This window comes from Capricornis sumatraensis, chromosome 11 (assembly GCF_032405125.1).
Source record: "Capricornis sumatraensis isolate serow.1 chromosome 11, serow.2, whole genome shotgun sequence".
NCBI lineage: Eukaryota > Metazoa > Chordata > Mammalia > Artiodactyla > Bovidae > Capricornis > Capricornis sumatraensis.
The window spans coordinates 39,870,009-39,897,035 of NC_091079.1; the positions used below are offsets into that span (position 1 = coordinate 39,870,009).

The window sequence follows — 27,027 nt, forward strand, 5'->3', positions numbered from 1 at the left end:
TCCCATGGACAGAGGAGCCTGGTAGATAACTGTCCATAGGGTCGCAAAGAGTCAGATACGACTGAGCAACTTCACTTTAACATATAGTGCTTTCACAGCCATAATATAAGCATTAGCTATTAAATAGAATAAGAAAAGGAAGTGAAGGCTCGCCGCCTGGACTCGCTGAGCTGTCCCCGTCCAGTGTGTGGACAGGGGCGGGGGCTCGGTGGCAAGACACAGACACTGACTCCCCACAGCAACCTCAGTCCACAGCCACTGACCACAATCTAAACATCGACGATATCGATTCCTAAATGGCATACCCGCCACTAGTTAGCTTCCATGGTAAAATTTTAAAATAACTTTAAGTATGTTAAAACCAAATTCCTTTTCGTTTAAGCCTGGGATCCCACATTAGTAGCATCTGTGTAAGGGCAGCCATCTAAGCACACATGAGAACAAATGAGAACAAACGTAAATTTCTCAGTATATGCCATTGTTTGCATTGGCGTGTCAGATGTCTGTCTTCCCTGCAACACAGAACTTATGTTCTGGGGTAGGTTGTAGTGTCCACGGTGCCCTTGCCCGGGCTGCCCACAGAGCCCCTGTGGCTAAGTGAGGTGGTGGGCAGCTTTGCAGAGCCTGCTGTGCCTACAGCCTTGAGCTGTCTTGCTTGTAAGGCCAGGGGAACAAGTTCCCCTCCCTCGGGCCCCCTGCCTCTGAGCCATGCAATGCTCCTGGCAGGTACAGGGTTGGAGGGGTGTCTGTGCCTCCCAGAACCACAGCGAGTGGGGGCATGTGGGGCTTGTTCACGGGCAGAGACCAGGCTCAGCCCAGGGCACCTGACTCACTCACTCTGGGGTGATGCCTGGGACACTGGGGCATTGCTCCATCCACCGCAGGTGATTCTGAGGCTGGAGTGCACAGGTCACATCTGGGAAGACAGTTTACAGCTTCACGGGGCTGAACAGAAGGGAAAAGCCAGGCTTTAAAGATAAATTGTTCAACTGGAAGCCTCAACTGTGAAGGAAGTTTGCAATGCCCAGGACAAGATAGGTTTGTTTTATAGTCAGAAGTGTAAAAATGTAGACCTGCTCTTTTGGGGAATTCTTGCCAAAAATACAAATGAAATGTTTCTTTAAAAGTTACTCTAATATTTATGTTATCACCTCTCTTGTCCCTTCAACCCTCGCATGTGAAGTATCAATAATTAGTGTAATTTCATCACTAGGAATGTTTCCTAACCTGGACTAGCCCACAGCTATGCTTTATATACCATGATGATGCTTTATTTACCATGTGGGACACTCCCTACACAGTCCCTTCAGGGACCTGTCTCGTTCCTCACTACCTCTGCTTATATCTAGGTTTTGAATAATGCTGAGCGAAGTCAGTAAAAATCTGAAAAACCTTGAATATAGAAGAAATCAAAAACTTTAATATTCTACTCACATTTAATAAACACAGATAAGCATCCATAGCTGTTTATCTGCTAACCTTTCAATATTAAGATTACAGTGAAGTTTTATTTCAAATCTTTTAGCATCTCACAATTTGAAATCACAGTGAATTATAGACACTTTAACAACTGAAAGCTACGACTAATAGATTTTTCCCTCACTACTTCCCACCTTGTAAATGAAGTCTTTTGGGATATAGGATTACTTTATAGTTCAACCTTAATATCTCTTAATAGGAAGAACTCACCCACGTAGTATAATAGCAGTGCATTAGGAGATCAGGGTACATCTTCTGCCCAAAATCTGAGCCACTTCAAGGAACAAAAATTGAAAATTATATGTAATCTAGCACTCAAACTCTTATCTTGGACTAGTTGCTTTCATCTCAAATTTCTTCAAACTTAATTTTCAGGTAGCATTCTCTGTTGCTCAGATTCAATATAAGTATATATGTTTATATATATGCTTTTTATTAAATAACATCAGACATAATGTTACAGTATTCAAGTCCCCTCATAGCCATGATACTCTGGGTCTTAAACAAAACCAAAAAGACATCAGCTGAAATACATTAGAACAGAAGTCTTCTGCCTCCTGTGGGGTTTGGTTTTGACTTTGTGCAGCCACTGTGGTACTGGTACCCCAACCAGAGAAATTAAAATTAAAAAATGCAAAGGGGTTGGAACTGGAGAAAGTCACTTCATCCAGGGTCTCCAGAGACAACCCCATGCTCCAGAGCATTGCGGACTCTCAGTAAGATCATCTCAGAGAAGAATATTTTTATCAGAAGTATAAGCCATATGAGCAAATAAACCATCATAAGGGAAAACACACTATTAAGATTAAGGAACAATCCACAACTATTTTAAATTATCTATTTTTTTAATAAGGTGGTACAAAATGTAAGGCAAGAACAGGAAGTGGTCTCAAAAATTGTGGATTTGCAAAACAACTCGACAGAAGTTCAAAAATGAATAAAGCATGAATATGTTTAAGCTTATAATCAATTAGCCAACTGAATAACAGAACAGATAAAAATAGAGATAACACATGTAATTGGAAGTAGTATATCTGAGAATACCATCAGAACACAGCCTCTACAGAAAGGGCTGAAAATATGAAAAATGATGCAAGAGTTGAAGTTTAGAATGAGAGGCTCCAAAAAGAAAAATTCTGCCGAAAGACTAGAGACGATGAACTTGTGAAGAGATTTGATGGCTAAGAGTTTCTGTAAGACTTGAGGTTAGAGAACCACGCTAACCCTGGAGCACAATGAAGAAAACCAGATCCACAACCTGAATGTCCCCCTAGTGGGGTAGTGAGCAACCATCATAGGGTGAGCTGACTCTCCTGATGCTGGTCTGGAAGATTCTCCAAGAAAGCATATGAGGTACCAGTGGCAAGTAAGGAAGAGGAACTATATAAACTTCTACTTTTAATAAACGATGTAATAAAGGATGAAACAGACATATGCACAAGAAGATGCCTGAGAATCTGGTCAAGTGCCTACATCTGGGAGCAAGAGTAACAGCCTCCTTCCCACAGGGAGGGTTTCCTCCCCAGCCTCCTGCATAAGCTCCTGCCTTCCCCTACCCTAGTCTGGATTCCGCCCCCTGTGACCTCTCTCACTTTCTTCCCCTCTTCAGTTCCTGCACCAGGACATTCCATTTCTGTTTTGAAGACAGATATGTATTAGGTCTGTCCTTGTTCTTCCTACATTCTGTTTTGCTTTTTGTGGATCAGAATCATCTCTGTCCACTTGGATACCTGGAGAAACGTGTGTACTGGCCATTTTCAGGATGCATTTCTCATATTGTGCATGAGGTTGAGCAACTTGAAATGACACTGGCATATCCTTTCGCTCGCCTTTCTCTACCCTTTTGAATATGTTCCTCTTTTCTTCTTATTGTTTTCTTATTTATTTGTAAGCACTGTGTACTCAATACGTGTAGGGAATTTAACCATTGTATTTTATGTCGCCTAAATCAGCAAGCTCTGTTAGTGGCTTATAGGATTTATGTTGTACTTAAGTTTATCCATTCAAGATTAATAAAAGGAGAAAAGCAGTCCATTGCTGATTTCTAATAACTTTATGTTATTATTTTTACATTTGAGCAATTGACTCTCATTGTGTTTTCACACTGTGTTACTCTCCGCTAGCCCCTCCCAGGCCAGTTCAGTTCAGTTCAGTGGCTCAGTCGTGTCCAACTCTTTGTGACCCCATGGCCTGCAGCACACCAGGCCTCCCTGTCCATCACCAACTCCTGGAGTTTACTCAAACTCGTGTCCATTCAGTCAGTGTTGCCATCCAACCATCTCATCCTCTGTCATCCCCTTCTCCTCTGCCCACTATCTTTCCCAGCATCAGAGTCTTTCCAGTGAGTTGGCTCTTCACATCAGGTGGCCAAAGTATTGGAGTTTCAGCTTCAGCATCAGTCCTTCCAATGAATATTCAGGACTGATTTCCTTTAGGATAGACTGGTCTCCCAGGTCAGGGAGGGGTTATACAGGGACAGGAGGGGGCTTTGGGAGGTGATAAGTTCGTTATGTTGACTGTAGTAATGGTTTTGTGGATTCACATGTATGTCAAAACTTATCAAATTTTACCCTTTAAATATGTGTACTTTCTTTATGTCATTATACTTCAATAAAGCTAAAACCATTTTTGTTATTAAAATGTCTGGGAGCCAGATAAGTTAGAAATAATATTATACCAAGGCCTTTGGGGTTTGGTTCCATCTTAATTATTGTCTGGACTTGAAATTACAGTAGAGTCAGTACAGTCTCTCCCAGTTCACTTTTGTTCAGGACAACTTTCTCATTTCCTCTTTGTGTCTGGAGCATAGCCATTAGTACAATTGAGATCAGTTTCATTTGTGAAGTGCAGAGAGTGAGATTCAGCTGCAAATGATGACTTTTCCTGAAATGCATGAGATTATGGAGGTCCTGCTGCTAGATTACACAGGGATACTCAGTGCATGAGATAATGGTGATAACAGTAATAATGGGTGCTTGCTGCTAGACTACACGGGAGATACACAGTGCATGAGATAATGGTGATAACAGTGATAATGGGGGTCCTGCTGCCAGATTACACGGGGGATACTCAGTGCATGAGATTATGGTGATAACAGTGATAATGGGTGCTTGCTGCTAGACTACACGGGGGATACTCAGTGCATGAGATAATGGTGATAACAGTGATAATGGTGATAATGGGTGCTTGCTGCTAGACTACACGGGGGATACTCAGTGCATGAGATAATGGTGATAACAGTGATAATGGTGATAATGGGTGCTTGCTGCTAGACTACACGGGGATACACAGTGCCTGTGATGATGATGATAACACTGATAATGGGGGCTCTGCTGCTAGATTACACAGGGATACTCAGTGCATATGATAATGGTGATAACACTGATAAGGGGGGTCCTGCTGATAGACAGTACTCTTGCCTGGAAAATCCCATGGACAGAGGAGCCTGGTAGGCTGCAATCCATGGGGTCGCGAAGAGTCGGACACGACTGAGCCACTTCACTTTCACTTTTCACTTTCATGCATTGGAGAAGGAAATGGCAACCCACTCCAGTGTTCTTGCCTGGAGAATCCCAGGGATGGGGGAACCTCGTGGGCTGCCGTCTCTGGGGTCGCACAGAGTCGGACACGACTGAAGCGATTTAGCAGTAGCAGCAGCTGATAGATTACACAGGGATATGCAGTTGGGTGTGAAAGTGTGTTGCGCGAGTTCACTCAGTTACAGGTCATGTAGGCAAGCAGACCTACAGGCAGCACTTTGTGCACATAACCCTCTGAGTCATGACTTGTTGCATTTCTAATGTTTAATCTTTATTAACCAAAACTCCTCCATTCTGAAATACATCACATTACTCCCATAAAATGGCAGTCTGCAATTAATATTTTCTATAACTCCTAAGGTGGAGAAGGCAATGGCACCCCACTCCAGTACTCTTGCCTGGAAAATCCCATGGACAGAGGAGCCTGGTAGGCTGCTGTCCATGGGGTCGCACAGAGTCGGACACGACTGAGCGACTTCACTTTCACGCATTGGAGAAGGAAATAGCAACCCACTCCAGTATTCTTGCCTAGAGAATCCCAGGGATGGGGGAGCCTGGTGGACTGCCGTCTATGGGGTCACACAGAGTCGGACATGACTAAAGTGACTTAGCAGCAGCAGCAGCGGCATAATTCCTAAGGAGAAGAGTTATTGAGAAATAATTAATCATGAAAATATTAATACTGAACTCCCTTTATATCAGGCACTGTGCAAAATAGAGTTATTAAATTATAATAGTCTGAATACATAAAAACTATACTCCCCAGGTGGTAATAGTGGTAAAGAGCCCACCTGTCAATGCAGGAGAGGTAAGAGACACCGGTTCGATCCCTGGATTGGAAAGATCTCCTGGAGGAGGGCATGGCAACCCACTCCAGTATTCTTGCCTGGAGAATCCCCATGGACAGAGGAGCCTGGTGGGCTGCAGTTCATAGGGTTTCAAAGAGTGAGTCATGACTGAAGCAACTTAGCACAGCACACACACAGCAAACACTCATTTACAATAAATTATTGCCTCAATAAGTTTATCTTATAAACTGTTATTCATTTTTGATTAGCTATAAAGATTTGGAAACATTATTTTAGGTGAATACATAGAATTCTGGAAACAACAGAGGGAAAAGTAACTAGTAGTCTCTAGTTGTATTGAGCATGCTGAGAAATTAAAGGACACATTAAAAATTGAGTTTTGAAGTAACATTAGGGAAGAGAGAGGAGTTAGGACCTCCAAACACTTATTTCTCCATAAAAGTAACAAAGAACTGGCAAAATGGTCTGAATCAAATTTTTCAGAGCTATGGAAATTCACCAAGCGTATGCTGAACCCAGTGAGCATTTATTCAAGAAAAACAGAATCTTGGTAGGAACAGTGATCATTGTGGCATTTGAACTGATCCAGCCCCAACCCCTGCTTCCTAGCAATCGGGCAGCCTCAAAATTAAGGCCTTACATTCCCTCGCAATGTGCTCTGATCTCTTGGTTGTCTAATCTTGGTCCCATCACTTAAAACCAGCTAGCTCAAAATTTGTAATCTAATAAGATGATGCATATTTGTTTCATTCATCTGTGTCTGCTGTATCAAAGATATTTGCATGTGTGTCTGCATCCTTTTTAAACAAAATATTCTATTAATGGGACTGATGATTGGTCTTTGTTTTATCTTGGATTTCAAAGCCAAGGGTTTTTTCAACTGAAAGGCAAATTTCTTTTCATTCTTCATATATTCTTCATATATTCAATTTATAAATGTTCACAGCAAATCATAGAGTCACATGATCTGGTGATAATGAGTACTGTTGTTTAGTTCATTTTATAATATTTGGCAATAAAATGTGCTGGAGTTTAAAACTTTGTAAAAAGTAGTATTCTCATATAAATTAACTCTTGTAAGAGCTATTAGCTTATAAATCATTGTGAAAAGATAGTGGCAGAGGTTTCATAAGTAAACCTTCTGGCTCTGAGATTCAGTCACTCGTTGTTAATGTGATGTTGCTGTTGCTGCAGTTCAGTCTCTTAAGTGCTGTCCAACTCTTTATGACCCCATGGATTGTAGCATGCCAGGCCTCCCTATCCCTCACTACTCAATGGGGGTATTACGTGTCAAATGGGCAAATTAGCAAAAGGTAAGTAAAGCCAAGTCCTGTTGGTGAAAAAGTTTATGCTTTTAAACACATGTGGATAGGACAGTGGCTATATTTCACTTCCTTTATCACTTCTTTAAGTGTGATTTAATTGACCAAATTGTATAATTCTTTTCCTTTGATATGTGAAAGAAGATATAAGCGATTAAGCACTATAGAAAAGCACAGTAAGAATGTTCACGTAAGAGAACCATTCATCCCATTTGGGGTTAATGGATTGACTCTAAGCTCCGTAGTGCGTGCACTGCAGAACCTGCCCGAAGTCCTGTACTGCAGTTTTGATGATGTCGGCAATGAGCCAGCTCTCCTGTCTGCTGTTCAAAGCCTTAAAATATAACCCAGATGATGTGGTTGATCTGTCAAATGATCTGTCATTAAGAAATACTTTAAAGGACTTCCTTTAAAGGAAGTGGCACGGTGGATAAGAATCTGCCTGCCAGTGCAGGAGATACGGATTTCATCCCTGGTTTGGGAAGGTTCCACGTGCTGTGGAGCAACTAAGCCCGTGCACCACAACTACTGCCCCCACAATCCAGAGCCCAAGCTCCTCAAGAAGAGAAGCCGCTGCAATGAGACGCCCGCGTACCGCTGCTAGAGAGGAGCCCTTGTTTGCTGCAACTAGAGAAACGCCCACACAGCGACAAAGATCTGGCACAACCAAATACATAAATTAATTAAAAAATACTTTAAAAACAAGTTCACTTCAAAAAGAAATACTGCACTGTTTAGGAACACTGCAGCTTTTTTTTCACCAGTCATTAATTTTCATAGGATAAGCCATGCCCTTAACTGAGGAGCAAAACAGCTCAAAACACAAAACTGTCCTTTAAATTATGTTTATATGTATAGTTCCATACTAGCTGCAAAAGATAGGTGTAGGCTTGGGAAATGGAGGAATATGTTATAAAATGATAAATATCATGTCCTATATTTTATTATCTTTTATTAGCTTAAGAAAAATGTATTCTGTGTTCTACCTATCATGAAATAATAAGTAAAAGAGCAAAATATGAATAACTCAGGGCCTAATATTATAAAAGCAGTAAACTATATACAAACCCAAAGCTAAAAATATGAAGAAGGCTGTCATATTCAAGAAGTCATGGTTTTATGGCAAACAGAGGTGATGCTGTTTATGTTCACTCGTAGGCCCCAAGGAGGTGGGTGGCAGCTCCCTGCTGAGCTGAGGCCCCGGGTGGGAGTCAGAGAGGCCTGCAGGACTGAGAGCCCAGAGCTGGGAGGGAAGAGTCGTCAGTGAGAAAGGGGATAAAACATAAACACAAAGCATGAGGTCAGGTTTGAACAGACAAGTATGAGAAACAAGGTCCTGGTGGAGTGAAGCAGGTAGGCGGTCGTCTGAGAGGAGAGGAGAAAGTCAGGCAGCCTGTGGCACGTGTGCTGGGCTTTGCATCTACAGGGATCAAAGTAGGATGGTTTCCAGGGTAACAGGAACTGTGTGTGGTTGGACAAGTAGCAGGGAAGGAATCGTTTCATACTAATGAAGGTGAGGAAGACGTGACCTTCAAATGACAACCATAGTGTCAGGCATCAGTGGGACCCAGTGACACGTGGAGGAGACACACCTGCCCTTGTCATACTTCCTCTGAAGAGTATCAGAAATGGAAAGAGGGCAGGAGCTGTGCAATGGGAGGTGTTTCTCTTCAGACCTGTTGCATCTCTGCACGTTGTCTTATGAGCACGCATTTTGTTTCAGACTGTTTCTCCAAGGGTGTTTACAAAGAAAGCAGACTCAGTAAATCAGGACAGTTTCTCTTCAGAACCAAGGGGAGAATTTCTTACCCTCCCTTTGGAAGTCACAGAAGGTAGAGACAATATCTCCGGGCAGAGCCCAGGGGAGGCATGCCTTTGTTGATTCTCTAAGTTGTGTCTGACTCTTTGTGACCCCATGAACTGCAGCATGCCAGGCTTCCCTATCCTTCACTATCTCCTGGAGGTTGCTCAAACTATGTCCATCAAGTTGGTGATGCCATCTGACCATCTCATCCTCTGTTGTCCCCTCCTTCTCCTGCCCTCAATCCCTCCAGCATCAGGGTCTTTTCCAGTGAGTCAACTCTTCGCATGTGGTGGCCAAAGTATTGGGGTTTCAGCTTCAGCATCACTCCTTCCAATGAGGATTCACGACTGATTTCCTTTAGGATTGACTGGTGTGATCTCCTTGTAGTACAAGGAACTCTCAAAAGTCTCCAGCATCACAGTTCAAAAGCATCATTCTTCGACTCTCAACCTTCTTTATGGTCCAACTCTCACATCCGTACATGACTACAGGAAAAACCATACCTTTGGCTGTACAGACTTTTGTTGGCAAAGTCATGCCTCTGCTTTGTAATAAGCTGTCTAGGTTTGTCAGTAAAAGTGCCTATTGCCCTTTATAAAAGATCTCGGTTCCCTAACCTCAGGGACCCCCATGTGACACAGCCTGCTGTGTGCATATACTTCAGTCACAAAATGCTGATACTCATGGTGTTGGCTGTGCTGTGAATATGAGGTCCTCTGTCTCTGACCCAAGAATATAACATCTTCTGCCAGCATCCATAAACCTGGGAGAGGGTAACTCAGTCCAGTTCAGTCGCTCAGTCATGTCTGACTCTTTGCGACCCCCTCAACTGCAGCATGCTAGGGTTCCCTGTCCATCACCAACTGCTGGAGCTTGCTCAAACTCATGTCCATCGAATCAGTGATGCCACCCAACCATCTCATATCTCAGTAGCTTGCAAAGTCTCAGACCTGTCGTGGTTCATCACATTTTGTAGCAAGGATGAGCTGGTGACAGAAATGTTGTTTTTTGGTAGTAGAAGGATGGTTAATTAGATTTGAAAGAAGTCCATGCACACCTGCAGTGAACATGTTAATTGCTTGTTAATAAGGAGTGATTTGAGGGGAGGTGCTAAGCAGAGGATGGGTAGCAGATTAAATAGCACCCTTGTGAACAGAGCATCCTCAAGTGTTTTCAGCTGCCCTTCAGGTGGGAGCCTTGCTCAGACCTCTGGCTGTGACCCCTATAATGTTTGTCCTGGGACAGCAGACAGCTCTGATCTTTTTCAGACAATGGTTATAGAAATGCCCCTGAACTGAGCATTACAGAGGGGAAAATTATAGCCATTACAGGGAGAAAGCTTCCCAGGTGACTCAGTGGTAAAGATCCTGCCTGCCAATGCAGGAGACGTGGGTTTCATCCCTGGGTTGGAAAGATCCCCTGAAAGACTGCATGGCAACCCACTCCAGTATTCTTGCCTGGAGAATCCCATGGACAGAGGAGCCTGGTGGACTACAGTCCATGGGGTTGCGAAAGAGTCAGGCATGACTTAACAACTAAACAACAGTAGGGAAAAACCAGGTGAATAGTTAAAACTATGCATGGTTCACTTGAGGTTCACTTGGGAGATGAGAGTGGAGCACACAATGTTTCATAAGAAAGAATGACACAAAGGAAAACCACTGCACCTTGCTTCTAGCATGGAGTGCACTGCCAGGCTCCTTAGCTCTCCACTCCAGCCCCGGGCTCTTGACCTCTGAACAAAGGTCAGTCTTTCCTTCATCATGAAAGGTAGTAGTGTCTGTCCCTGAGCAGTTTCATGGACTTTCCCTGCCAGTAGCATTTAGGGATTCTCAGAGCCTCCTTTGATTCTGTGTTCACTCTGTCCCAGTTGCTGCTCAGCTTTCTTACCAGTTTCTAGGACTCTCATGGATTTCAAATGCATTCCTTCACTGTGTGGGACAAAAGCTAAGTTCACAGATCTTTCTGAGCTGGTTTCTCTCTCCCAGCCTCCTGCTGAGAGGCCTGCAGACAACAAACACCTTCAGATTCCCAGAGACCCTCCAGTTTAGCTGAGGATATCTCTGAATCAAGTTGTTAATCCCTTCAGAAGACCCTCTGAGAAGTTTTGATCCTTCTAAGATTTGAGGAAAAGCTTTTGTAGTCACACACCTAGGATTGCCTCCATGCTAGGATTTCAAGAGCCACCCAATTTTCAGCATATTTTGGCATCGGGAGAAGCTGAGAATATTCAGAGCTATCAAGCCCAACACAAGTTTGTAAAGCAATTCACCTCCAATTCAAAAAAAAAAAAAAGAAAACTTATATGCACACACCCATATACACCCAAAAGAATCACCAAATCCTGTTTGTTTGAATCTGATAGTTTGTCACTAAGTTCCTCCCTTCCTCCCCTCCTCTCACATTTTATGATCCAATAATGAAGAAACCAGGCAGCACCTTCAGCATAGGGGTGTAACCAGGTAGACATGACTACTGACCATTTCTGCTTTCCGCATTCCTGCAGAAAACAGTGACGTCAAGCTTCCTGCCATGACCAGCAAGGGTCTCTGTCTTCTGGTTTCCAGTGACATGCTCCTGACTCTCTTCTGATCTCCCCCTGGCAGGCAACTGCCCCCTGTTCAGGTTTCTACCAACAGTGAGATTAAGTCTTCTGTACTGTGATCTAGACTCACTCTCTCACTCTCCTCCCCACTGCCCCAGACTTTTCCAGTCTCCACCAACTGCATCTCAAGCTGCCCCCACCTCTTGGCTGTTTATTAAAGCAGAACTCTACTCCAGTAAATGATCCTGTGTTAGTTTTCCACTGTACAACATGTGACTGTGCGTGCAGCCACATTATCCAGCACACACTTACTATCTCCCAATTTGTGCTGGTCAATAGTCCAAGCTCGGGTCCTCCTCCCAGGGTCTCACAAGACTGCAGTCACGGTTCTGACCTTTGTTATCATCTCAGGGGAGGCTTGGGGTTTTCTTCAAGGGTCCCGTTCAAACTGTGGGGCTGAGACCCTTGGCTTCCAGGGGCTCCCCATCATTCCTCTCATCTAGAGGATGAGATGATTTGATGGCATCACTGACTCAGTGGTCATGAATTTGAGAACAGGGTTCTCTCCCACACATTGGTGTCTTCAAGGCCAAGGGCGTCATCCTGCTCTTTCCAGTCTCCTTTAAATGGCTTACCTGATTCAGCTCTGATTAGAGGCTTTAGTTACATATGCAGTAGCTCGTCTGCACCGCCATACAACCTTATATAATTAAGGGGGTGGCATCTACACTACTCTTAAGTTCCTACACACCTTTAGCAGAAGGGGATGATACAGAACTGTGGGCCATCAGTCATCATGGTAGCATTCACTTTTTAAAAAACTTTCCATTTTCTTTAGTTCTTCAGAAATGTTAAATGGTTCTAAGAAATTCTCTTAAGACTTGTGCTTGATCACATAGCTCAGGACCCAGGGGTAATCTGGAGGCTCAATTAGTATGAGCTCTAGGAAGTGACTTCCCTTCCCACATCCTGCAAGGTGTCTGGCAGGAGTAGGCCGCTGACAAGGATTTATGATGACTTAGAAAGGAAGGACCAGTGTAAACTCATCATCTTCTGTTTGTATAAGTGAGACACTGAGTTTTGAGGAGATAACCATTCATGGTTCCTGAGATGGTTGTTTTTGTTCAGTTGCTGTCATGTCCTACTCTTTGCAATGCCATGGATTACAGCACGCCAGGTTTCCTTGTTCTTTACCATCTCCCAGAATTTGCTCAAATTCATGTCCATTGAGTAGGGGATGCCTACTGACCATCTAATCCTCTGTCTCCCCTTTCTCCTCCTGCCTTCAATCTTTCACAGCATCAGAGTCTTTTCCAATGAACTGGCTCTTCGCATCAGGTGGCCAGAGGATTGGAGCTTCACCTTCAACATCAGTCCTTCCAATGAGTTTTCCAGGGCTGATTTCTGCTAGGACTGACTGGCTTGATCTTCTTGTAGTCCAAGGGACTCTAAAGAGTCTTCTCCAACAGCACAGTTTGAAAGCATCCATTCTTCAGCACTCAGCCTTATTTATGGTCCAACTCTTTACATCCATACATGACTACTGGAAAAACAATAGTCCTGAGATAGACCATCATATAATTAGATCATATTTTAAAACAGCTTTAAAGAATGATAATAATGCTTATATCAATGCTTAAACAAGTAATTATTACAATGTTCATTTCTCTAATCATTATATTAGGCTAAGCTGCCATAACAGAGAATACTGACAGTATAATGTATTAAACATGATATAAGATTAACTTCTCACTAACAGTCCAGGATAGGCACTCTGAACAGGCAGGCAAACCTTTTCCTCATGGTCATCCAAGACTGAGTCCTGCAGCTCCACCACCTGCCAGGGTCTGGGTATCAAAATGCATCCAGCAGGTAGAATAGGAGCCTAGCCTGTGAGTGGTCCCACTGCCCCCACTCCCAGCACACTGGTGGTTCCAGTACATGGTTGCACTTACCTGATAAGAAACATGCTGATACCTCACTGTACTTCAAGATCATAGCTAAAATTACCTCTAAATCTTAGCATTGTGATGAGTAAGTTTCTTATGATACAATCAGGGCTTCCCAGGTGATGCTAGTGGTGAAGAACCCACCTGCCGGAGACACAGGAGACTTGAGCCTTGGGTTCAGCTCCTGGGTTGGAAAGATCCCCTGGAGGAGGGCATGGCAAACTCACTTCACTATTCTTGCCTGGAGAATCCCATGGACAGAGGAGCCTGGCAGGCTACAGTCCATGGGGTCCCAAAGAATCAGACACAATTTAGGTGACTTAGCACGCATGCACACATGATACTGTCGTATTCACTACAGTTATAAAGCCTTTAATTTAGAGTTAGTTTATAGATTATTGAGTTTAGTTTTCTCATTTTACACAAAGAAAAACCTTGAAAGGTTAATTCTGTTCAGTGCGTTCTCTTTCTGTTATCTCTAGAAGCTAAACCTTTTTAGGCTTTGATGACCTGGAATAAATAATCCATCTTTCCTTTTCAAGAGCTTAATGTGCAGTATTGGTTAAATGACTTTTCCAAGGTCAGGAAGCAGCTGAATTGTAAGAACAGGCTTACAATACAGATTTCGTAAATCTTTTCTCACAACAACATTTAGTTCAGTCTTTAGTCAATCCATCCTAAAGGAGATCAGTCCTGGGTGTTCATTGGAAGAACTGATGCTGAAGCTGAAACTCCAATACTTTGGCCACCTCATGTGAAGAGTTGACTCATTGGAAAAGACCCTGATGCTGGGAGGGATTGAGGGCAGAAGGAAAAGGGGACAACAGAAGATGAGATGGCTGGATGGCTTCACTGACTCGATGGACATGAGTTTGAGTGAACTCCAGGAGTTGGTGATGGACAGGGAGGCCTGGCGTGCTGTGATTCATGGGGTTGCAAAGAGTCGGACACAACTGAGCAACTGAACTGAACTGAACTTAGTCAATGACAGGCTTCTATTTTATCTTCACTCCAAACAAGACCCAAAATTGGATGCCTTATCTTTTTGACAAAGGGAAGACTGGTCACAAACATCTCAGGATTGATTTGGATTATTTTCTAATGTATTTTTTTTACTTAAAGAAATGGATAAATTTTTAATTAGCATAATATTACATTTTGTAGACATTTAATTGAACATTTCTTAACTTTGGTCTTGTTGGTATTCTCTTGAGATCATACAGTGAGTAAATAATGGAATATGAGCTAGAATTCTAGTCTTCTAACTTAAAATCAAAATTTTCCAAAAGAGAGAATGAGAAGAATGTTCCCCTCACTCTGCTGGCTGAAAGCTAGTCTTTAAACCTAATTCAGGTTGAAGTGTCTTGCCAAAATAAACACTCCAGAACACTCAAAATTCTGAAAGTAATAATGAATTTTTCCTTTTTAAAATCTTTAGATTGTGGTTTGAATGTTAATAAGCAATGCTCCAAGATGGTCCCAAATGACTGTAAGCCAAACTTGAAACATGTCAAGAAAGTGTGCTGTTGTGACCTGACGACGCTTGTGAAAGCCCACATCACTAAGCGGCCCATGGTGGTGGACATGTGCATCAGGGATAAGTCATGATAACGCTGGATGTATTTAGTTTCTCAAAGAATTTATTCAAATTAACTATCTAGATATTAATTTATTGTCTAGTTTCTATATTTTAAGATGCAGGAATAAATTTAAAATATCATACTGTAATTCTCTTTGAAATATTTTCTTTAACCCACACTATTGTATCAAGGGGACTACCCTGGCAGTCCAGTGGTTAAGACTCCACACTTCTAATGCAGGGGGAATGGGTTCAAGCCTGGCTGGGGAACTAAGATCCCACATGTTGCACAGCACAGGATTTCCAGCTGAGCTATTTCAAATTCTAAAAGATGATGCTGTGAAAGTGCTGCACTCAATATGCCAGCTGGAAAACTCAGCAGTGCCCACAGGACTGGAAAAGGTCAGTTTTCATTTCAATCCCAACGAAAGGTAATGCCAAATAACGTTCAAACCACACAATTGCACTCATCTCACGCGCTAGCAAAGTAATGCTCAAGATGCTCCAAATCAGGCTTCAACAGTACGTGAACCAAGAGCTTCCAAATGTTCACGCTGCATTTAGAAAAGGCAGAGGAACCAGAGATCAAATTGGCAACATCTGTTGGGTCATCACAAAAGCAAGAGAGTTCAAAACAAAAACTACTTCTGCTTTATTGACTACGCTAAATCTTTTGACTGTGTGGATCACAACAAACTGTGGAAAATTCTTAGAGATGGGAATACCAGAATGCCTTACTGCCTCCTGAGAAATCTGTATGCAACTCAAGAAGCAATAGTTAGAACCAGACATGGAACCACGAGCTGGTTCAAAACTGGGGAAGGAGAATGTCAAGGCTGTATATTGTTAACCTGCTTATTTAACTTATACGCAGAGTAAATCATGCAAAATGCCAGGCTGGATGAAGCACAAGCTGGAAGCAAAATTTGGGAGAAATATCAATAACCTCAGACATGCAGATGACACCACCCTTATGGCAGAAATCAAAGAGGAACTATAGAGCCTATTGATGAAAGTGAAAGAGGAGAGTGAATAAGCTGGCTTAAAAACTCAACATTCAAAAAATGAAGATCATGGCATCCGATCACATCACTTCATGGCAAATAGATGGAGAAACAATGGAAACAGTGAGAAACTTTATTTTCTTGGGCTCCAAATTCACTGCAAATGGTGACTGCTACCATGAAATTAAAAGATGCTTGCTCCTTGAAAGAAAAACTATGACAGACTTAAGACAGCATATTAAAAAGCAGAGACTTTACTTTGCTGACAGAGGTCCATGTAGTCAAAGCTATGGTTTTTCCAGTAGTCATGTATGGATGTGAGAGTTGGACCATAAAGAAAGCTGAGCACCAAAGAACTGATACTTTTGAACTGTGGTATTGGAGAAGACTATTGACAGTCCCTTGGACTGCAAGGATGTCAAACTAGTCCATCCTAAGGGAAATCAGCCCTGAATATTCATTGGATAGACTGATGCTGAAGCTGAAGCTCCATTAGTTGGGCTACCTGATATGAATAATTGACTCATTGGAAAAGACTCTAATGCTGGGAAAGATTGAAGACAGGAGAAGAAGGGGATGACTGAGGATGAGATGGTTGGATGGCATCACCGGCTCTATGGACATGAGTTTGAGCAGGCTCTGGGAGTTGGTGATGGACAGGGAAGCCTGGCGTGCTGCAGTCCATTGGATCACAAAGAGTTGGACATGACTGAGCAACTGAACTGAACTGAATGTATCAAGGGTCTCTCAAGCACATTTTGTCAACATGCTGATTCTTCAATTGCTTTCACAAATACCATGGCCACCAAACATGTGTCATGTCCTAACCCTGAAACCTATGAATGGATTTCATGAAAAAGGGACTTTTCAGGTGTGATTTTGGTTGATAATTTTGCCATGGGGACATTGCCCTGTATTGTCTTGGTTTATCAAATCAAATCTTTAAAGCAGAGAACCTTTCCAGGCTCAGGTGAGTGGAAGAGAGTGAAATCACAGGAACTGTGTGACCCTGGATGCAGGCAGAGGTGCTGGCTCTGAAGGGGGAAGAAGGGGTCATGAGAGAGGGAACACAGCAGTCCTGTAGGCTGGACAATGCCGAGAAGTGGTTTCTTTCCGAAGTCCCAGAGGGGAAGGCAGGCTGCTGGCATCTTGACTTTTGCTCCAACCAGCAGGCCCATGACATAATACATTCATGCTGTGTCAAGTCACCACAATTGTGGTAATTTTTCTATTCCTGCAACAGGAAACAATGCAGATTTTGGTATCTAAAAATGAAGTGCCATTATAAAGTACCAAACGTAATTATTTATAAATTAATACAGATCCCAAGATAACATGTAACAATATGGGTTTTTCTCATCTGCCTTCTGCTATGATTTTTGAGTGAAAGAGCAAGGAGTAAAGTTCCTAAAACCTTTTTATAGAACACTGTGTACTCCAGTGTGAGCAGGTGGGGCAGGAAGGCATCTGTCCTCTGCTGTCTTAAGAGAAAAGCCCTTCATGTACTGACATAAGAGGAAGCAAAACTGTTTTCTTGGCATGTTGAGCTCTTCCTTTTTTCCCTTTTTTTCTCTCCTTTTTTATTTTATGTTGGAGTGTAGTTGATTAGCAATGTTGTGAGAGTTTCAGGTGAACGGTGAAGGGATTCAGTCGTATATATACATGTATCCATTCTCCCTCAAACTCCCCTCCCATCCAGGCTGCCACATAACACTGAGTAGAGTTCCCTGTGCTACACAGTAAGTCCTTGTTGGTTATCCATTTTAAACACAGCAGAATGTATGTGACCATCCCAAACTCCCTAATTATCCCTTTCCCAGCAACTAGAAGTTCATTCTGTAGGTCTGTGAGTCAGTTTCTATTTTATAAGTTTATTTGTACCATAAAAGGGATGCCATATGATATTTCTTTCTCTGGAGAATCTTCTTGAGATTGTATGATCTCCGACCTCTGCTCCAGAAGAGGAAGTAACTGCGGTATACCTCAGTGGACTTTCTTCCAACAGAGGGAAACCCTCTCAAGTTTTCCACTTTAGATAGTTTCACATCATTGAAAATTTGATAGCTAAGTTGGAGTTTAGTCTGGAGCATGCTATGCAGTGGGCTTTCCTGGTGCCTCAGTCAGTATAGAATCTGCAGGTTCTATCCCCGGGTTGGGAAGATCCCCTGGAGAAAGAAATGGCAACCCACTCCCATGGACAGAGACCCCTGGCAGGCTACACCCCATGGGATCGCAAAGAGTCAGACACAACTGAGCAACTAAACCACCACCATGCTATACAGTAGCAGTTTTCCTGCACCAACCAAATGATACCGGATGTCTATGAAGTCATCAACACTGAATTTGTGTGTAGATCACCTCTGTCCAGATCTAGATTCATGGTCAATTTGATTAAATGAAGTTAGAGAAAAAAGATTATTGTGCTCAAAAGGCTAAAAAATGCTTGTTGCTATTGCTTCTTTCTATTGATTCAGTTTTTGGAGTTTTTATAACATTATTTAAATTGTGTGAGAACTTAACTCATGCTCCATGTCTGACTCATTTCAACCCCATGGACTGTAGCCCATCAGACTCCTCTGCCCATGGGATTCTCTAGGCAAGAATACTGGAGTGGGTTGACATTTCCTTTTCCAGGGGGGGTCTTCCCAACACTGGGATTGAAAACTGTGTCTCCTGTATCTTTTGCCTTCTCTGGTGAATTCTTTACCACTGCACCACCTGGGAAGCCCAAGAACTTAACTACAGCCTGGTATTAAGGAGAATGTATTATTTATGCAAAAGTAGAAACTAGAAATGCACTAAATGGAAATACTCTGTCTATCAGATCTAGTCCCTTAAATGTATTTGTCTCTTCCACTGTATAATCATAAGGGATTTGATTTAGGCCATACTCGAATGGTCTAGTGGTTTCTCCCACTTTCTTCAATTTAAGTCTGAATTTGGCAATAAGGAGTTCATGATCTGAGCCACAGTCAGCTCCTGGTCTTGTTTTTGCTGACTGTATAGAGCTTCTCCATCTTTGGCTGCAAAGGATAGAATCAATCTGATTTCGGTGTTGACCATCTGGTGATGTCCATGTGTAGAGTCTTCTCTTATGTTGTTGGAAGAGGGTGTTTGCTATGACCAATGCATTCTCTTGACAAAACTCTATTAGCCTTTCCCCTGCTTCATTCCGTATTCCAAGGCCAAATTTGCCTGTTACTCCAGGTGTTTCTTTACTTCCTACTTTTGCATTCCAGTCCCCTATAATGAAAAGGACATCTTTTGTGGGTGTTAATTCTAAAAGGTCTTATAAGTCTTCATAGAACCATTCAACTTTAGCTTCTTCAGCATTACTGGTTGGGGCATAGGCTTTGATTACCATGATATTGAATGGTTTGCCTTGGAACTGAACAGAGATCATTCTGTCATTTTTGAGATTGAATCCAAGCACTGCATTTCAGACTCTTTTGTTGACCATCATGGCTACTCCATTTCTCCTAAGGGATTCCTGCCCACAGTAGTAGATACAATGGTCATCTGAGTTAAATTCACCCATTCTAATCCATTTTAGTTCGCTGATTCCTAGGATGTCGACATTCACTCTTGCCGTCTCCTGTTTGACCACTTCCATTTTGCCTTGATTCATGGACCTAACATTCCATGTTCCTATGCAATATTGCTCTTTATAGCATCAGACCTTGCTTCTATCACCAGTCACATCCACAGCTGGGTATTGTTTTTGCTTTGGCTCCATCCCTTCATTCTTTCTGGAGTTATTTCTCCACTGATCTCCAGTAGCATATAGGGAACTTACTGATCTGGGGAGTTCCTCTTTCAGTATCCTATCATTTTGCCTTTTCATACTCTTCATGAGGTTCTCAAGGGAAGAATACTGAAGTGGTTTGCTATTCCCTTCTCCAGTGGACCACATTGTGTCAGACCTTTACACCATGACCCGTCTGTATTGGGTGGCCCCACACTTTTATGCAGAATACATCGTGAGAAACGCTGGGCTGGAGGAAGCATAAGCTGGAATCAAAATTTGGGAGAAATAGCAATAACCTCAGATATGCAGATGACACCACCCTTATGGCAGAAAGGGAAGAAGAACTAAAGAGCCTCTTGATGAAAGTGAAAGAGGAAAGTGGAAAAGTTGGCTTAAAGCTCAATATTCAGAAAACTAAGATCATGGCATCCGGTCCCATCACTTCATGGCAAATAGATGGGGAAACAGTGGAAATAGTGGCTAACTTTATTTTTCTGGGCTCCAAAATCACTGCAAATGGTGACTGCAGCCATGAAATTAAAAGGTACTTGCTCCTTGGAAGGAAAGTTATGACCAACCTAGACAGCATATTAAAAAGTAGAGACATTACTTTGCCAACAAATATCCATCTAGTCAAGGCTATGGTTTTTCCAGTAGTCATGTATGGATGCGAGAGTTGAACTATAAAGAAAGCTGAGTGCCAAAGAATTGATGCTTTTGAACTGTGGTATTGGAGAAGACTCTTCAGAGTCCCTTGGACTTCAACGAGATTCAACCAGTCCATCCTAAAGGAAATCAGTCTTGGGTGTTCATTGGAAGAACTGATGTTGAAGCTGAAACTCTAATACTTTGGCCACCTGATAATGGAGAGCTGACGCACTTGAAAAGACCCTGATGCTGAGAAAGATTGAGGGCAGGAGGAGAAGGGGATGACAGAGGATGAGATGGCTGGATGGCACCACCAAAACAATGGATATGGGTTTGGGTGGACTCCAGGAGTTGGTGATGGACAGGGAGGCCTGGCATACTCAGGTTCATGGGGTTGCAAAGAGTCGGACATGACTGAGTGACTGAACTGAACTGAACTGAAATGGAAATAGGACTTTAAAGTTCTTTAGAAGAGAAACTAATTGTTCTTTTATGAAATATCTGTTAGTGACAGAAATGGTTTTCAGAAAATAAACTATTTCTATATTTCAGTGGCTTATTTATTTCCACAATGGTCCCATACTCATTGGCTTTTAACAGAACAGGAAATTAAGCCAAGCCTCACTCTGAGCTCTCTAAATTTTTAGTAATTTGATTCCCTTCATAAACTTCTCTTATATGTGGAACTTATTGTCTTTTTTCTTTGAAATTATGTGGTAGAAAAAATTGTAATGTCAGCATAGCTGCGAAATTAAAATAGATTGTAAGAAATGTGATTTGATTTTATTGCTTTCATATTAATTTCAAATGCACAGTAGCTTTGGCTACTGAAACGTTTCATTGACCATAGCAGAATCCCCTACAATCATGCATATGATGTTTTATTTGCTGAGTTATACGTATTTATCGACAGCAAAAATTCCACTACACCTCTGCTGTTGTAATACATAATTAAATAAATACTTGTATTCAAATAAAGGACCAATTAAACTCCCAGGCCTAAATATTTATAACCTGAAACATATAACTACTAACAAATCTTATCTTTTAGGTTGCAACAAAGCCTTAAGAGTTTTGACCTTTTCTAGCAGCCATTCTGATGAAGTCTTGTTTCTCCATGGGTGTCTGTTAGCAAAGCTGCTTATTGGGTGACAGGCACTCTGGGTCTCACCTTTCACGACCAGCCCTCACATGGTGATGACATTTCAGAAACAACACCAAGACATGATCTATGAAAGAAATCATTGCTAAAGTGAACTTTATTAAAAGTAAAACCTTTGCTCTGCAAAAGGCAGTATCAATAGGATGAGAAGACAAGCCACAGATCAGGAGAAAATATTTGCAGAAGGTGTATCTGATAAAGGACTGTTACCCAAAATATGCAAAGAACATTTGAAATTCAAGAATAAGAAAACAGCTCAATTTAAAAGGAGGCCAATGACATTAGTAGATACCTCACCAAGGAAGAAATACAGATGGCAAGTAAACATAGAAAAAGAAGGCCCAAGTCCTATGTCATCAGGAAAATGCAAACTACAATGATGAGACATTGACACCACTGCACTCCCTTTTACAATGGCCAATATCCAGAGAGCTGACAGCACCAAGCGCTGGTGAGGGTGCGGAGCTGTGGGAGCTCTCATCCACTCTGGTGGGAACGCAGGTGGTGCACACAGCCACTGTGGAAAGCACTTTAGTTGTATCTTATAAAATTAAGTATACTTTAACTGTTCATCTTGGCAATCACCCCTTCATGGTATTTACCTTAGTTGAAAGCCTGTGTCCATACAGAAAGCCATGTGTTTGCTGTGTACAGCACTTTTATTTCATCATTAACTCAGAAGCAGCCCAGCGGTCTTCCATAGATGAAAGGATGAATACCCTGTGGTACATCCAGACAGTGGGATGCTGTTTGGTGATAACATGAAGTGAGCTGTCCAGCCATGAAAGACCCATGTGTAACTAAATGTGTGATAGCAAATGAAGGAGGTCAGTCTGAATGAGCTATGTGCTGTTTGAGTCTAACTGTTTGCCATTTTGGAAAGGGTAAAATGCTGGCAAGACTGAAAAGGGCATTGGTTTCTAGGGGTTGAGTACAGAGGGATGAATAGGCTTAGCACAGTAGGTTCTTAGGGCAACGGAATTATTCTGTATGATACTAGATTGGTGGATGCATGTCTCTACACATTTGTTAAAACCTATAGAATGTACAACACCAAGAGCAACCCTAAGGTAAATGGAGGACTTTAGGCAATAAAGTGTATCTATATAAAACCAGCAATTGTAACAAATGTACTGTCTGTGGGGGGATGTTGATAGTGGGGATTACACAGGTGCAGCCATGAAATTAAAAGATGCTTACTCCTTGGAAGAAAAGTTATGACCAACCTAGATAGCATATTCAAAAGCAGAGACACTACTTTGCCAACTAAGGTCTGTCTAGTCAAGGCTATGATTTTTCCTGTGGTCATGTATGGATGCGATAGTTGGACTGTGAAGAAGGCTGAGTGCTTAGGAATTGATGCTTTGGAAGTGTGGTGTTGGAGAAGACTCTTGAGAGTCCCTTGGACTGCAAGGAGATCCAACCAGTCCATTCTGAAGGAGATCAACCCTGGGATTTCTTTGGAAGGAATGATGCTAAAGCTGAAGCTCCAGTACTTTGGCCACCTCATGCGAAGAGTTGACTCATTGGAAAAGACTCTGATGCTGGGAGGGATTGGGGGCAGGAGGAGAAGGGGACGACAGAGGATGAGATGGCTGCATGGCATCACGGACTCGATGGACGTGAGTCTGAGTAAACTCCGGGAGTTGGTGATGGACAGGGAGGCCTGGCGTGCTGCGATTCCTGGGGTCGCAAAGAGTCGGACACGACTGAGCGACTGAACTGAACTGAACTGAGGTAGCAGAGTGAGACATCTTTGGGAAATCTCCATACCTTCCACTCAATGATGCTGTAAACCGAAAACAGCCCTGCAAAATAAAGTTTATTTAAAACTGGGAAAAAGTAATGTGAAATAAAATGATCAAAAATTAAAGAATAAAATATTGCTATGCAGCACAGGCTTCACGTAATGGACGTGTTTTCACATGTAGTTTAAAATAGGCAAGTTTATGCAATCAAAACCACAATGGCTGATATAAAAAGGTAAGAGATAAGTATTGATGTGGATGTGAGAAAGGAGCCCTAGTGCACTGTTGGTGAGAATGTAAACTGGTGCAGCCACTGCTATAAGAAACAGTATGGAGGATCCTCAAAAAATTAAAAATAGAGCTGCCATATGATCCAGCAATGCCGTCATGCTCAGTGACTCAGTCGTGTCCAACTCTTTGCTACCCCATGGACTGTAGCCCACGAGGATCCTCTGTTCACAGGATTCTCCAGGCAAGAATACTGGAGTGGGTTGCTGTTTTCTTCTGGCAATGCCATATCTGGGTATATTCTCAAAGGAAACAAAAACAGGATCTTGAAGAGACATCTGCCCTCCCATGTAACTGTAGTGTTACTTATAATAGCAAAGATATGGAAACAAGCTGTTGACAGGTTAATGGATAATAGAGAGTTTATACACTATATACATGTGTACACACACATGCACATACACACACACACACATACATGTGAAATATTATTTAGCCATGAAAATGAAGGAAATCCTGGCATTTGTGTCAACATGGATGAAGCCTGAAGTCACTATGCTAAAAGAGAAAGATAAATAATGCACTGTATCACTTATACATGAAATAAAAAACTAAATCAAACTCAGAAAAACAGAGGGTAGCACCATGAGTGCCAGCAGCTGGGGCTGGAGGAAACAGGGAGAGACCAGTATAAGGGTGCGGACTTGCATGCATAAGAGGAACAATGTTGAGGACCCTGTGTGCATATGGTGACTGGTCGATAACACTGAGTATTTACAATTTCCTAAGAGATGAGAACTTAAATGCCCTCACCAAAATTATGTGAATTTATAATATAAATTACACCCATCCCCAAGAAAAAGCAACCCAAAAAGGCACAATGGTTGTCTGAGGAAGCCTTACATATAGCTGAGAAAAGAAGAGAAGCTAAAGGCAAAGGAGAAAAGGAAAGATATGCCCATCTGAATGCAGAGTTCCAAAGAATAGCAAGGAGAGATAAGAAAGCCTTCCTCAGTGATCAATGCAAAGAAATAGAGGAAAACAATAGAATGGGAAAGACTAGAGATCTTTTCAAGAAAATTAGAGATACCAAGGGAACATTTTATGCAAAGATGGACACAATAAAGGACGAAAATGGTATGGACCTAACAGAAGCAGAAGATATTAGGAAAAGGTGGCAAGAATACACAGAAGGACTATACAAAAATATCTTAATGACCCAGATAACCACAATGGTGTGATCACTCACCTAGAGCCAGACATCCTGGAGTCTGAAGTGAAGTGAGCCTTATGAAGCATCACTACAAGGCTAGTGGAGGTAATAGAATTCCAGTAGAGCTATTTTAAATTCTAAAAGATAATGTTGTTAAAGTGCTGCATTCAGTATGCCAGCAAATTTGGAAAACTCAGCAGTAGCCACAGGAGTGGAAAAGGTGTTTTCATTCTAATCCAAAAGAAATTCAATGTCAAAGAATGTTCACACTACTGCACAATTGCACTCATCTCATACACTAGCAAAGTAATGCAAAAATTCTCCAATGGAGTCTTCAACAGAATGTGAACCAAGAACTTCCAGATGTTCAAGCTGGATTTACAAAAGGCAGAGGAACCAGAGATCAAATTGGCAACAACCGTTGGATCATAGAAAAAGCAAGAGAATTCCAGAAGAACATCTACTTCTGCTTTATTGACTATGACAAAGGGTTTGATGGTGTGGATCACAACAAACTATGGTAAATTCTGAAAGAGATGGGAATACCAGAACACCTTAGCTACCTCCTGAGAATTCTGCATGCAGGTCAAGAAGAAACAGTTAGAACTGGACATGGAACAACAGATGGTTCAAAACTGGGAAAGGAGAATGTCAAGGCTGTATATTGTCGCTCTGCTTATTTAACATACGCAGAGTACATCATGTGAAATGCTGAGTTGGATGAAGCACAAGCTGGAATCAAAATTGTAGGGAGAAATATCAATAACCTCAGATATGCAGATGACACCACCCTTATGGCAGAAATCAAAGAGGAACTAAAGAGCTTCATGACGAAGGTGAAAGAGGAGAGTGAATAAGCTGGCTTAAAACTCAATATTCAAAAAACAAATATCATGGCATCTGGTCCCATCACTTCATGGCAAATAGATGGGGAAACAATGGAAACAGTGAGAGACTTTATTTTCTTGGGCTCCAAAATCACTGCAGATGGTGACTGCAGCCATGAAATTAAAAGACGCTTGCTCCTTGGAAGAAAAGCTATGACAAACCTAGATAGCATATTAATAAGCAAAGACATTGCTTTGCCAACAAAGGTCTATCTGGTCAAAGCTATGGTTTTCCCAGTAGTCATGTTTGGATATGAGAGTTGCACTATAAAGAAAGCTGCACACCAAAGAATTGATGCTTTTGAACTGTGATGTTGGAGAAGACCCTTGAGAGTCCCTTGGACTGCAAGGAGATCACACCAGTCAGTCCTAAAGGAAATCAGTCCTGAATATACATTGGAAGTATTGATGCTGAAGCTCCAATACTTTGGCCACCTGATGCGAAGAACTGACTTATTGGAAAAGACCCTGATGCTGGGAAAGATTGAAGGCAGGAGGAGAAGGGGATGACGGAGGATGAGATGGTCGGATCACTAACTCATTGGATGTAAGTTTGAGCAAGCTCCAGGAGTTGGTAATGTACATGGAAGCCTGGCTGCAGTCCAGGGGGTCGCAGAGTCAGATGTGACTGAGTGACTGAACTGAATGGAACATATGACATATATTTATATATAAATAAATATGTGAGATGATAGATGTGTTTATCAACTAGATAGAAAGAATCGTTTCACAGTAGATGTGCATAGCAAATCACTGTAATATTTTACATTTTTCTGTGTCAATTTATACCTCAATAAAGCTGAAAAATAGGCAAGTCTCCAAAATATTTATCTGAAAATTGTATGATATATGGTTGGCAGTTCATTTGTCATTTTGTTTATATAAAAACTATTTCCCTTTAATTCTACTTATTTCTAAAGTATTCCATTTGAAATATCCTTATACTTGTATTGCTCATCTATTTCTTTTTAAAATAAGGTTAAGTGACACAGTTTTTCTTTAGAGTTATTGTTTGGTGTGACAAGTGTAGGATGAATTTACTGAAAATGCATTATGTCTCCTCAACCATGTAATTATTCCCACGAATCAGGTTAATGATGAGAAGCGGAAACTGCTTTCTGACCTTTCTGCCAAACTGAGAACAGCCCTTTCCCTTGGCACAGAAAGTAATAAGGTCAATCTTTGGCCTGGAGAACAAGTATGAAGAAATATCCCTTTCAGATCCGATAATCCCATTTTTATTAGTTACATCTTCAGCTCATTCCTCAGAGCTATAATCAGTTCAAATTTTAAAAAATTGTATTTAATGATAATTCTTGAAAAATATCAGTACATCATTCTTACTATTTCAGCTTCTAGTAAA

At 41.8% G+C, this 27,027-nt stretch overlaps 1 protein-coding gene across 2 annotated transcripts in view; it reads left to right on the forward strand.

The window, feature by feature from the left end:
• Window positions 1-27,027, forward strand: part of SNTG1 (syntrophin gamma 1) — a 140,446-nt gene that overhangs the window by 77,915 nt on the left and 35,504 nt on the right. The gene's annotated exons all lie outside the window — the stretch shown is intronic.